Source organism: Vigna unguiculata, chromosome 3 (assembly GCF_037176805.1).
Source record: "Vigna unguiculata cultivar grain cowpea cultivar isolate G323 ecotype 2 chromosome 3, ASM3717680v1, whole genome shotgun sequence".
Lineage (NCBI taxonomy): Eukaryota > Viridiplantae > Streptophyta > Magnoliopsida > Fabales > Fabaceae > Vigna > Vigna unguiculata.
This window is the reverse complement of record NC_140794.1, coordinates 54,398,896-54,412,622: the sequence shown is the minus strand read 5'-3', so window position 1 is coordinate 54,412,622 and position 13,727 is coordinate 54,398,896. Positions and strand designations below refer to the sequence as shown.

The 13,727-nt window shown below is 27.7% G+C and overlaps 1 pseudogene across 3 annotated transcripts; it reads left to right on the top strand.

The window, feature by feature from the left end:
- Nucleotides 1–11,768: 11,768 nt before the first annotated feature.
- LOC114179325 (21 kDa protein pseudogene) lies at nt 11,769–13,330 on the top strand (annotated as a pseudogene). Of its 3 annotated transcripts, none has more exons than XR_014993707.1 (2): nt 11,769–11,911; nt 12,403–13,330. The product of XR_014993707.1 is annotated as a 21 kDa protein pseudogene, transcript variant X1 (transcript). The 3 variants fall into 3 exon arrangements; XR_014993709.1 differs by having other exon boundaries at nt 11,790–11,911; nt 12,408–13,330; XR_014993708.1 differs by having other exon boundaries at nt 11,794–11,911; nt 12,400–13,330.
- Nucleotides 13,331–13,727: the final 397 nt, after the last annotated feature.

Genomic DNA, 13,727 nt, shown 5'->3' with positions numbered 1-13,727 from the left:
TGAATAAGTGGTCTTTCACATGAAAGAACTAGAAATAGTGTGGGAGTAAACTGAGAGTTGATCCTGACATGGAAAATGATGCAGTGGACCACCATTATCATGTGTACATGAGTAGTTGTTTGTATACTCCCTACCTATAAATGAGGACAAGCACGACCACGTATTTGCTCATTTGCCAATCAATTTTAAATATTTATGAATGTGGGGGTGTAAGTAATTTTACTCAATTATTTGGAGAAAATTAAAAAAAAATGAGTGAATTTAACCTCAATTTTCAAAGGAAAAGAAAATAATTATTTTTGATGACTTTTCACCTAATGATATTTAATATTTATAAAGAAGGTGTCATTATATATATGTATATGACATACTAATGATTAATATATGCAATGAGATAGTCTTTATAACGTTTCTATAATCTACTTTTGAAATATGAGTTGTTTCTAGGTGAAGGCAATGTGATTTTAGAAGAAGAATAAGGGAGGGAGATAATATAAATTGTGATTTCATATCCTTTATGATACTAATTCTAAATTAAGAAAAAAAAAAATAGTTACAACATCTTTTATTGCAGAGCTTTTCAATTATCCTTGTTGGCCATGAGATTTTTGTAGCCCATCACAACCTTCATTTGCACCTATAAATATGTGTTTTAGTGCTCTCCTAAAACACACATTTTCTCTTGACTCTTTTTCCTCTCCTTTTATTTTTTTCTTATTGTCCTAGGTTACTTCCTCTGTAAAGAGATATATTTTCTTTTTAGTTCTGAAATTTTCGAAAAATTCGGAAAGTTGTTATTATATTCGAAGTAACTTGTGCAATCCACCGCGATTAAATTCTTAATGATTAAATTTTTAAAAACAGCGAATCTGCACGTTCCAAATAATATTCTTTTATTCATGATTTGACGGTTTTCCAATCCTCCTCGCATCCTTTTATTTGCTAAGGTGGGTAACTTCTAAATTAGTATTTTCTTTATATATTTTTTTACTATAATTATTTACTAGTTATGTTTAAATGTAATTATAAATTCGAATTATTTTGTCTAAATAAATATTTAAAAAATAAAACAATTTAAATAAAGTGAAATTCAAATTTCGTATTTAAAATTTAAAAAAATTATTACACTGTTTATCCAAATACATGTTAAAACTAGAGGAATGTAATGATACGTCAGCGATTTAAAAAAAGGTAGAGTAATGTAACGAAATTATATAACGAAAAATGGAGGATGTTTGAACCTGATAATGTTTGTAATGTTGTAAACAAGAAAGGTGACATCACAGAGCGGAAATTGGTCCAAATGCGATTAAACACGAAACTTCTTATAGTCTTATTAGACTCGTAACTCCGTAGTTTTCTTTTTTCTACGCCCATTCAACAACCATATTTTGAACATTCATCACATTGACCAATAGTAACTAAATAAATAAAATAGGAAAAGATTCGAGAAGCCATGAGACGCGGAAATCAATTAAAAATGATCGAAATCTATATCAAATGGATTCTTCTATGTCCACACAAAGAGGAGAGGTTTCTTCACGAATCAGTCACATTCTTGGAAAGGTCTCATCAACAGCCACCTATTGACTCAAATATCAAACAAGAGACATTCTTATTATATATATTCTTATTTTTCAAGATGAACATCATTTAAATTTCGCACCACTATGTTTCCTCATAACATAGCTTTTTTACTTATTGTGGTTAGAAGAATTTTTTTTTCATCTCATATTCTAAATTTTATAAATCATTTATCATCACATAAAAAATTATTAAATAAATAAAATGAAAAATATAAAGAACGGAAGAATACACCAATTAAAAATTTAATAAAATCCAAACAAAGAGAAATTAGAAAAGTAAAAACAAAACATGGCAGACAGAATATAAAAGTATTTGAGAATAAAATTATGACGAGAGGTGTGAACCCAGACAAAAGAAAAGAAAAAAAAAAAACGGAAGCGTTTGGTATCGCACGGATACTTATTAAACGCCAATTACTCGCATTCACTTAACGCGCAAACCTGTAGTGGAGGTCAACGGTCAACGCAGATGCTGTAGCGGCGGCACCCGTCCAATTTCCCCTTCCGTTTCCAATGTAAACATCCACTTGAAAAAATTGCTACCAATTATTTTTTATTTATTATTTTAAAAGTTTCAACAAACGAGGACGCTTTTTATAAATTATCTTCATTTAAATCTTTTAATATGTTTATACGAAATTATAATAGTAATAAACACAAAAGCTATACTCAATAAGATGGGTGTATAATAGAGAATACGAGAGCAAATTCAGAAACATCAAAATTATATAATTGACTAAAAAATATATTCTTGTCATTATCATTTGGTCTATGTTAACTAAATGTTACCAGACTTGCTAAGGATACATTTTTTGTGTTATTTTTTCGATATATTTTTATAATATATTAATTATCACTAATTTTAACGTTTTATAATATAATAAAAGAATATTTAAAATATTAATATATTGTATTTTTAATGTTCTTAACGTTTTATAATATAATAAAATAATATTTAAAATATTAATATATTGTATTTTTAATGTTCGACAAAAGATAATATCTAAACATTTAATAAAAAATTTAGACTCAAAAATAAATAATTGTATGACAAGAACCGGTTAAGTCCAAGAGAGAGCACAAAACAAAGACATTATCGTTGGTCTTATTATTATATGAGCTAGTCAATACCTCAAATCCTTAAATAGTGAGTAGCTTCATATTGGTTTAAGTGTTTATATTACATGTTGTAAATATATTGTTCCAGTATACATAATTTTAATAAGGATAAGGACTATTGGCCTAAATATTATCTTTAAAAATATATAAACCTTTTCAATCTAATATGAGATGTCTTATTGTTCCTCCCAAAGGGTATTTATCTGGAAATTTGATATCTAATTCAAATGGTATTGATTACCAAAGGTGTTGCCGCACACAAGCAATAAAGCAGGCTCGTATGGTGCTATATATCGGGTGGTTTTTAATTGCATTGATTTTGACTGAATCAAAACACTTAATTGCGTAATAACTATTTCATATTTTTCTTTTGTGGAACAAGCTCATGTATTTTAAAAAAAAATAGAAATTGAGTCTGAATAACTGGAACTATTTTGCCTAATTGAGAGTTGTCAAAATGGATTATTCAATTTGATCTGATTCAGTTCATAACGAATTGGTCACTTAGTAAGTCAATCTAATCCAACTTATTTATTAACGAACCTAAAATATTCGAATCCGGCCAGACTCATCACGGGTGGATGGATTAAACGGATTAACTCATTTAATTAAAAGAATTTAGATTTTTTTTTCTTCAATCCTAAATAAAATTGTCATATTATAGAGTTATAGATTCAAAAAAGCTATCTTCAACCGAAAGAAAATATACTAAAAGCCAAAAGAAAGTGACATTAAGTTGATAACTATAACTTTGGTGTGTCATTTTACTTTTTGAATTTTTATTTTATACACTTTTACACAACTATATTTGTTCTAAAATCTACACAAAGTTATATCATTCATTATATGTCAAAAATGGACCAGTTACACTATATATAGGTTTACACTTTTAAATATAATTTAATATTTAAAATTTATGAATGGGTTGGTGAGTCAATCCGACTCATCACAGATTCAACTCGGGTAAGTCGGATTCTTAGTGGACCAAGTCCATTTTTGATCCATACCGAAATTTGTAATTTTTTTAACCCAACCCGATCCAAAACTGTGGTGAGATCAAATTGACTCGCGAGTTATAACTCATTTCGACAGCTTTAGCCTAATTCTTTTGAACTTTAACATAGAAATAAAATATATATATAATCTTCATAGGTAACCCAAAAATATGTTTTCTTTTTGACGAAAATAGTCATTCATAGTTTATACTTACATCGAATTTCCAAAAGCCTAAAAAATAAAATAATAAAACACTAATTTTGTTTAAATTTTATGGTAAATTAGAAAAGTATTACATAACAAGCTAGAGAAGTCAATGTTGGATATGATAAAGGAAAAAGTGCATTGAGACACAACACAATTATATCCAATGAGTTTAATATTTCTAAACAGAATATCATAAATATTGGTGCCACTATGGTCGAAGAGAAATATTCTTGCATTTTCCGTAGGCTACACCACTTCAAAGGCCACCATTTATTCCACCGTGTTTATTTTTTATGATTCTTTTGGACTTGCGAGCCTATTTTACACCGATCATGGAAATCAAGAACAAACCTTTTAGATCATACTAAATTGACTCATTATAAACGTGTTTGTTTTTAGCTTCCAAAATGGCATCGGATAATGTTAGGATGCAAAGAGTCATTTACACTCACGTAAAGATAACTATAATAATAAAAATTATTTAAAAAAATGTCATTTTATTTAAAAAAAAATTAAATTCTTAAAATAAATAAATTGGTATATTAAATTGTATCATCTAAATACACCGGGTTTTTAATATAATTTTAATGATGTATAAAAGGGGTATATTAGCTTTTATGGGGTGCGGGAAGAAAAAAGTTGAGTGTAGGAAAAAATTGACCCGCAGAACTTAAATCCAACGTTGGCCCAATCAGGTTAAGGGCCGGCCCAATCATGTTTAAGGCCTACTGTTTATGTCCCAATTCAAACTTTTAAAAATAAATAAATTAATTAGGGACAAATTCATATGGAATTTTTATTAGGGACCAAGTTGGAACACTTTGAAATGTAATTTACATTGTAACAAGACTTTTAATCACTACATTATTCTCATATTTATGGGTATATTTTATTTTAGTATCATTTCTCTTTAATTTTTTGTATTTTTCATCATGGGTATGAAAACTGGTTGAAACACGTGAGTTAATTTAACTCGCTATTATGGGTTCGATTTTAGTGCACCGAAAATTTTAAAATTTATCAATTAACCAAATAAATTTAACCCACTTATTCATTTATTTTATATTAAATAGGCAAGTTATTATCAATAAAAACATGAATTTTTATATGATAAAATCGTATGAAAATTCATCTCATGTTAATAAATAACACAAGTTTAAGTTTGATTATAAGAGCATATATTTCACATCTACTCCAATAATCAGAAAGTATTCAAATAAACGAGTAACTAAGCCAAACCTATTTAGGATTAATCCTGTTTTATATTAGTAATTTTCTAAATTTCAAATCAAAGTTCGGTATCGTTTTAATGTTAAATTCATAATTTTAGCCCACAACTTCTTCCTTTGAACGCAGAAAATTATGTGATTACATATAAATTAGAATCACAGTGAAAATTGCCGAACTTTGAAATTGTTTACTAGGTCCATAGTTTTTTTTTTAAACTTAAATTTTTTTTAAGCGTAAACATCTCAAAACATTTATTTAGAGAGTTTAATGGTTATCTACCTACCGATATTTTAAAATCGTATAATTCAACAAGCAAGACACTATTTTAAAATCTAAACAGATAATATTAAATTATATGATATCATAATTTTATAAAACTTTTACATGAGATTAAACATTAATGAGTTAGTAGATTGTTAAATAACATATGTAACAATACTTTTAATATTCCTAACACATATAATAAATTTCGTTAGAATTGATAACAGATCGGGTCGGGTCGGACACGAATAATACCTATTTACAATACGATCCGTAATAAAAAAATATAACCCTACCCATCGGATAATCATTTAAAAAATATTTGCGGGTTCCCGCGAATATATGTGAATACCCATATATATTTAAAAAGATATTTTATAAATTTTTAAAATAAAATTTAAAAGAAAATAAAAAATAAAAATAAATTTTATGTTATTTTTAACTAAATTTAATCTAATTAAATATAAATTTATTTTATTTTTAATTAAATTTAACTTAATAAAATATAAATTAAATTTTAATTTTAATTTTTCTGCAGATAACATATATCTACATGTACAGATGGTATGACACCGCACCTAACTCGTTTATAGAAGGATATTAAAATACCCGCTACCTGTAAGTAATAAATAATCGCGAGTACTAACAAAAGACAAATTGTCATCCCTAGCTATAACAAATTAGAACTCATAGATATGATACCATGTACAGGACTTTAAATCAAACTCAACCTAACAAAACTAAAGATGTCAAAATGAATTTCATCCCGTGAACCAACCCATGTTCGCCACAGAGTCGAGCCGGGTTGGGTTGAGAAAAATTTTGTTTTACAAAAGCGGGTTGAATTGAACTTGACTCACTTAACCCACAAGTTAAATGAGTTTGAGTTGGGTTGAAAGTGGGTTGACCCACTTAACCCACTAACATTTTTTAAAATTTGTTGGTTATAATTATTTATTACTTCTACTTATATAGGTTCACAATATTATATTTTATATTTTTAAATGCTACGATGTTGGTAAAAAATATTTGAATAATTTGAATGTTTAATTAATTTGTTTGTCAAGTTATATAAGTTGATACGTTAATCTTTAACAATTATCTCCATAATAATATTTCGATAATTAGGTGAACACTTCCATTTCACTATTATAAAAAATAAATTAAGTTATTCACTCTCATTGTAATGTAATAACTATATAAAACAAATTGTAAAAAAAATATTCGTAAGTGAACCAACCAACTAGCCACCAATCCGTAGTGGGTCGGATCGGGTTGCAAAATTTCTGACTCACTAAAAAGTTAGTCGGATTGAACTAACCCTTTTTTAGTTCAACCAGTGGTGAGCCAACTCGTGTGAGTCAAGTTGACTCACTTTGATATTACATCATGACTTAAATGGAGAATGACTAATGCATAACTTTACGACAATATTGTTTAAAGTTATTAGTTTGTTTAAATAATGGCTCAATTCTTTGTAAAATTGGTTGACCAAACTATGTTTGGTTTAATCAATTAATGGGCTCTAGTTTAATTTTATTTCAAGTTGTCATAATTAGGAATGACAACGGGGCAGGGCGGGGACGAGTTTCACTATCTCATACCCATCCCCGTAAAAATTATAGTATGATTGATATAATGAGTTAAAAAATAAAAAATAATTAGATAAAATATACTAAAATAGTATTTTACATGATGAAAATAAACAACAAATAAAAATATTAAAAAATTAACAAATGTGTGTCTTATAAACTATTGAAAGAAATCGTACAAAGGAAAACAAATGTATAATTACGGGTATGATAAGATGAAAAATATCTTAGACATCTAAGAACACTTTTCAAATATCAACATATATACTAAATGGTTGAGAAATAATTGTTTTAGCGAAACAAAAGAGTTCTTAAAATGAAAAAAATTAATAAAAATAAGTAAATATTTTTTTTTATATTACCTAGTAAATGAAAGGTTTATGCTATTAAACACTTAAATTGAGAGTATTAAACATACTCATGTGGAAGGAAAATATACGATAAATAAAAATATTAAAAAATAATATAAATATTCAAATATGAGACATAATTTTTTTTAATTGACATACATCATTTTAACATAATTACATAAATGTTATGATAAGATGAAAATGAAAAATATATTAGAGATGCGAATGAGTTTCATGACAAACCAAATAATTAGAAGAAATAAAAAATTGAATATATATATATATATATATATATATATATATATATGTATATATAAGGTTACTTAATTAATTGTGAATATTTTAATAATTTAAATGATGACGGAGATATGGCGGGAACGAGTATTATGGCGGAGATATGTACATCCCCATAACCATCCCCATACCTAATTGAAAAAGTCGGGAATTCCCCATACCCAGTCAATGTGGGAATTCTCCGTCAAAACGGGGACGGATTCGGACAATACCCATACTCATATCCTAAGTCAATCATTCTACAAATGGGATTCAGATCACACTTTGACACCCTTACACAAAACAATACTTACTTGTAAAATAAATTTTGTACTTATCATTTTATAATTTCTTAATAATTTTAATTTTAATAAACTATAACAATGTTAATTATCAATAGCAAATATATATATATATATATATATATATATATATATATATATATATATATATATATAATAATTTAAAATAAAAATAGATATAAAAAATTGGAAATTAACATCAATGAGTAAACTGAGGTTTTATAAGAAAAAAAAAACTAGATAAATTTTTTCAGCAATTCTCGATTGGTTTTGTACCGGTTTAGTAGGTTATTGACACGTTCACACTGATTTTGAAAATTTCAATTTATGTAAAAGGTTTAAACGGATTCGTGCGGTCAGATTGTAATAATTATGGTCAAACCCGTTATAAAATAGTTTTCTGTTATCCTATAACTTGACTTTATCATTTCACTGCTTTTAAATAAGTACAATAGTTACAATAAATAACTTTATCTTAATGTGACAACTTTATCTATTTGATTCTCTTATTATCAATTATAGTGTTGATTTCTAAATTAAATTTCAAAAATAATAGATATAATTTTTTAAATTTAATTGTGTTAAAATTTGTTTGGCACGTTAAACACATTATATTTTATAATTATGTTTTAGTTTTAAATGTCAGTTTATAATATTTTTTAAAAAGTCAAAAAGAAAATTAATTTTTTAAAAGATAATATTTATTTATTTTTAAAGTTTAAAGATAAAAATATATTTAAGTTTAAAATATTAATAAATTTTACTATGTCTAAATATAAGAATGAAGACATATTTAATCATATAATGTAGAAATGTCATTAAAAATTTTAGTATTTATTTTTGAAGTAAAACTTTATTTGGCCTAATTCTTATATTAAATGAGGATGAAACTTTTGTTTAATTTTTATTTATTTCAGAAAATAAGTATATTTATTTTTATTTTTTTATAATTTTTAAAATTAATAAATATACTTTTATAAAATAAATCTACAGAAAAAAATATATTATTATTTATACCAGAAATTTTGTTTTGGTATGCATATTTCTTTTTTCAATTTATAAATTTTTTATTAAATTAAAAAAATTACTTTATCAATTTTATCATGAATATTTTTTCAAAAATTAACTATTTCTTTTATTTGATTAATTTTCTAAATTTAATCAACTATTCAATTAAAATAAATGTCTATAAAAAACTTACCTATAAAATAACAAAATTTATCTATAGTCAAATTGTAAAAAATATTTATTTTTATTTTTATGATTATAATAATAATAACATTTTTTCTTGTTATTATAAAAAGATAAATACATATATTGAATATTGATAGGATACATATTTTTTCTAATATTAAATATAAAAATTGTAATGGTATAACAATTAAATAAATAAAAAAATATTAAATAATAATTGAATCAACTTTAAATAATTATAAAAAAAATAAAAATAAGAAATATGATTTTTAGAACTAAGTTAGGAAACTAACTAAAAGAAATAAAAAATTATGGTTGAATATATGTTTTTTGCCTCTCAACATTCAAATTTTAGTCCTCTCAACCAACCAAATTTTATTAAATTTATCTAATATTTTAAACGTATTTTATGATAGCATTTGAATTGTTTATCTTGTTTAACAATTTTTTGTTCCAATGTTAGCTAAGAAACTATCATGAAATGCATTTATAACGTCAAATAACTTTAACAAAAATTGTTTAAAATGATTAGATTCATGCAATCCTAAAGTTAGGAGACTAAATTGAGCCAAAATTTTGAAGAGAGACTAATTCCAATTTTTACTGTAAGTTAAAGTTAAAGTTAAAGACCGAAAACATATTTAACCTTAAAAATTGATAGAGCTGTCAAAATGGGTTGGAACCCGCGAGCCAACCCGGCTCACCACGGGTTTGGGTCGGGTTGGGTTGAAATATTTTTAGAAATTTTAATACGGGTTGATTTTTAACCCGACTCATTTAGAACCCGGCTCATCCGGGTTGAACTCGTAGTGAGCCGGGTTAGCTCACCAACCCGTAGATAAAAGGATCACACAAGTGTTTTTATTTTTTTAATTAAGTTGGGCTTTATATTTGGGTCATGTTAGGTTGTTTTTTTATCGAACACATAAATAATTTGTAATTTTTTTTTATTTTGGTTTGTATTTGGATTGTATTAAAGTTTATTTAGATTTTAATTAGAATTACAATTTAGTTTTGACTGAAAAAAATAAAAAAATAATTTTTTTTTTAATTAAGTGAACTCATGAGCCAACCCGTTTAACCCGCCAATCCATGATGGATCAGGCCGGGTTCGAATTTTTTTGGCTCGCTAAAAAGTGAGTCGGGTTGGGTTGGCTCACTAAATCATCAACCCGATGAGTCGAGCCGGGTCGGGCCAAAATACCCGTTTTGACAGTTCTAAAAATTAATATAAATTTGTTAAACCATCTAAAACTGATAAAAAAAGTATTAAAAAAGAAGACAAGAATGAATAAATATGTAAATGTCAATCTTTACTCGTACCCATAATTATATCCGATCAATTAAAACGAATTTGAATATTACAAAGGAAAGACTCATTTGTTATTAATATTTAACAGTAAGGAATATTGGAGGAAGCTTGTAAAACAAGTTGCCTTGTTCTTGTGGCCAAATACCAAAGATGGAACCTAAATTGCATTCACTTTCCTTTGGCTTTTAAAATATGATTTATTTTATTTCTTCATGCAATTGCGCAGCAATTGGCGCCAACACACCAATGAACAAACTTATTATTTTCTTCATCTTCTTAAAAGTGCACAGAGAGGAATTTATACAAATAAACCATAAACCTTTTGTTTTTGTCTTTACTTTGAACGTTGTGTCCTTTAGCTACACAAGGAGATAAAAGCATATAAATAATTTGATATTTGTGCATACTAATTAAAGATTGAAGTTAGATATTCAATTTAGAAACACGATTAAAGATTGTCATTTTTACTGGCCATGAACAAGAAGGAAAAATAGTTTAATTAATTCTAAACAAGTAGCCCCAGCTGGTTATAAAAAAACAATATAAGTAGGGCTAAAGTCTGAAATTGGGCCATATGTACCGAACTTGAACTAAATTTGAATGCACACAATTGGTTGTTTTTCTGTCCGATCTGTGTTTTTATCATGTTCAAATCTCCATTGGACTTTTGAAGGTTTCACATGATTGTTAAGGTTATGTCTGCTTTATGATTTGGACTTCAACGTGTTGAAAATGCAAAATGAAAAATAAGACATGTATTTTTCTTATTCTTTTCACATCTTCATTTTGAAGCTTTCTTCTCTTCCCAAATTATTTTTTCAATTTATCTATCTTTTTGTAAGCATCGTTTGAGAATCATAAATATAAGCCCTTATTTTACTTCCAATAGTACCATACCCTTAATTTTCTATGACATGACATTTAGTGCAGCACACAAAAAATATAACATATCTTCATCTTCGATTTCTAGATGTTTATAGCATATTGATACTATATAGCATAGTGTGTACCAGATTTATGTCTATTTATATACTCATGTCCTAATTCTATGCATCCAAGGCTGGTGAGCACATGAAAAGTGTGTCTCATTCTTAATTTCTTAGAGTTTCTTGTATTTTGTCCAAATGCACCGTAATTTATGTCTATTTTTAATCTTTTATATGCTGATTTAGCCACATATATATTTCTATTTCTTCATCGTTTCATATCCATTCATTTTTCCTATCTCTATACAAAGTACTTCAATCTCTTGTATCAAATTGATCAGCATGTTTATCTCTCGTTCAAACCACTTTCTTCTCCATGACAAGTTTCATGTTCATTAATTTAAATAGTATATATAACCTTTAAAATTGAAATAGTATATAACAATGGATACCTTTCTCTGAGGTTTCAACAAGTCACTTATCTTCCCAAACTTAATTTTATTTCGTATCCCTCTGTTCTACTTCATATTGCAGTCAAATCAATTTTCTCATTGTTCTCTCTAGTGAGTATCAATTATTTTTCTCTCTATCTTTTTTTATTTATATTTTTTCTCAATCTAATAATTTTCACCAAATGTAATTTGTTTGAAAATAATCGCTGTGATTATTTTGGTGATGGCATGATCAACACATAGTTATGTCACCTTATACACAGTACTTGGTACAATGTTTTCTGACCTTACAAGATGACGATGTGTTTGATTTTGTTAGATAAATAATATAGGCATAATGCGGTAGAATTATAGCATGAAATCTCAGATCGTGTAATTTAATTTCTCCAGTTTCATCCCCTTATATGTGATTTCAATTTAGAAATCAAGAAGGATCATTTGAATCATTGCTCAATTCTGAGAAAATCTAACGCGATTAACGTTATAAGCATTAGTTTTTTAATATGTCATGAAATAACTTATTTAATCTTTTCTTATTCAGACAATATTTAATCTCATTTTATTCTTCGTTTTTCGGTTTGGTCCCAATCCAATATGAGAAGCAAAGTGAGTCAATGGCGTGGAGGCGTGGAGGAGAGATGGTAAATCAGTGTTAGGCAGGGAGACACATACACAACCTAATTACTGTGCTTCAATTTTCACCACTACATAAGGGACCATCAAATTGCCATCTTTTACTACTACATTCATCATCCTAAGACTCCATTGTTCACAAAATCATAACCATGGCAACAAAGCTTCTGTGGCTTTCTCTGCTGATTCTAAATCTGCTCCTTCACACGTCTAGCACCGTGGGATCCGAAACTGCGGCAACAGACTTCATCAAGTCCTCATGCAAGGAGACAAGGTACCAGGTGGCGTGCGTTAAAACGCTCTCAGGCTACGGCAGCAAGATTGGGAAGAGCGAGCAAGCACTAACGAGCGCTGCGCTGAGCGCGAGCGTATCGAAGATTGTATCATGCGTATCGTCTCTTAAGGAAATGGAGAAGGCGAAGGAACTGAAAGCAAGAGAGCTGAAAGCGGTGCGAGATTGCATAGAGAACATGAATTATAGCGTGGATAGTCTTAACCGATCGGTGAAGGAGCTGGACCTGCTGGGTAATCCGAAGGGGAAGGATTCACGGTTGCACGTGAGCAATGTTCAGAGTTGGGTTAGTGCTGCTATCACTGATCAGGACACGTGTATTGGCAGCATTACTGATGCTAGTTTCAAGTCTTCCATCAAACATAAGCTTCTGGATGCTTCTCATGTCACCACTAATGCTCTTGCATTGGTTAATCGCTTGGCCTCCAACTACCACACTCAGACGCCATGATCATGTCTGCTTAAAACATTCGTTTCTTCCATTATTTTCCTGCTTTCGTATGTTCATTATGCCCTCTGCAATGCATATGCATGCTGTGTAAGTGTAAGTGGGCAATATAATTGTTGTGCTTCAATTGTATTCCTGATTAATAAATTTGTGGCTATGTCTTTGCCTCAAACCCCATAGTTGTTCACTACGCTTATTGGTTTTTATTAACCAATAACAGCAACCTTCCTTTGTAAACGGGAGACCGAGTGTAGTTGACCTTCCATGATACATACACGTATCACTACTTAAAATTCTCATGGAAATTTATTTATAAATTTGTTAAAATAATTTACAATGAAAACTTTCTTTTGCTATTTTTTCTAAGAATGTTAATTGACAAGTAATTCTTTTGTGGATAATTATTTTTTGTAAAATTATAAAATTTATAAATATTTCCTACAAAATTGGTTGCGAAAAGTGTTTTATACAAAATATTTTATAAAAAATTTGACAGTAATTCCCTGCAATTTTTTTTTCATAACAAAATTTATAAGTATTTCCTACAAAAAAAA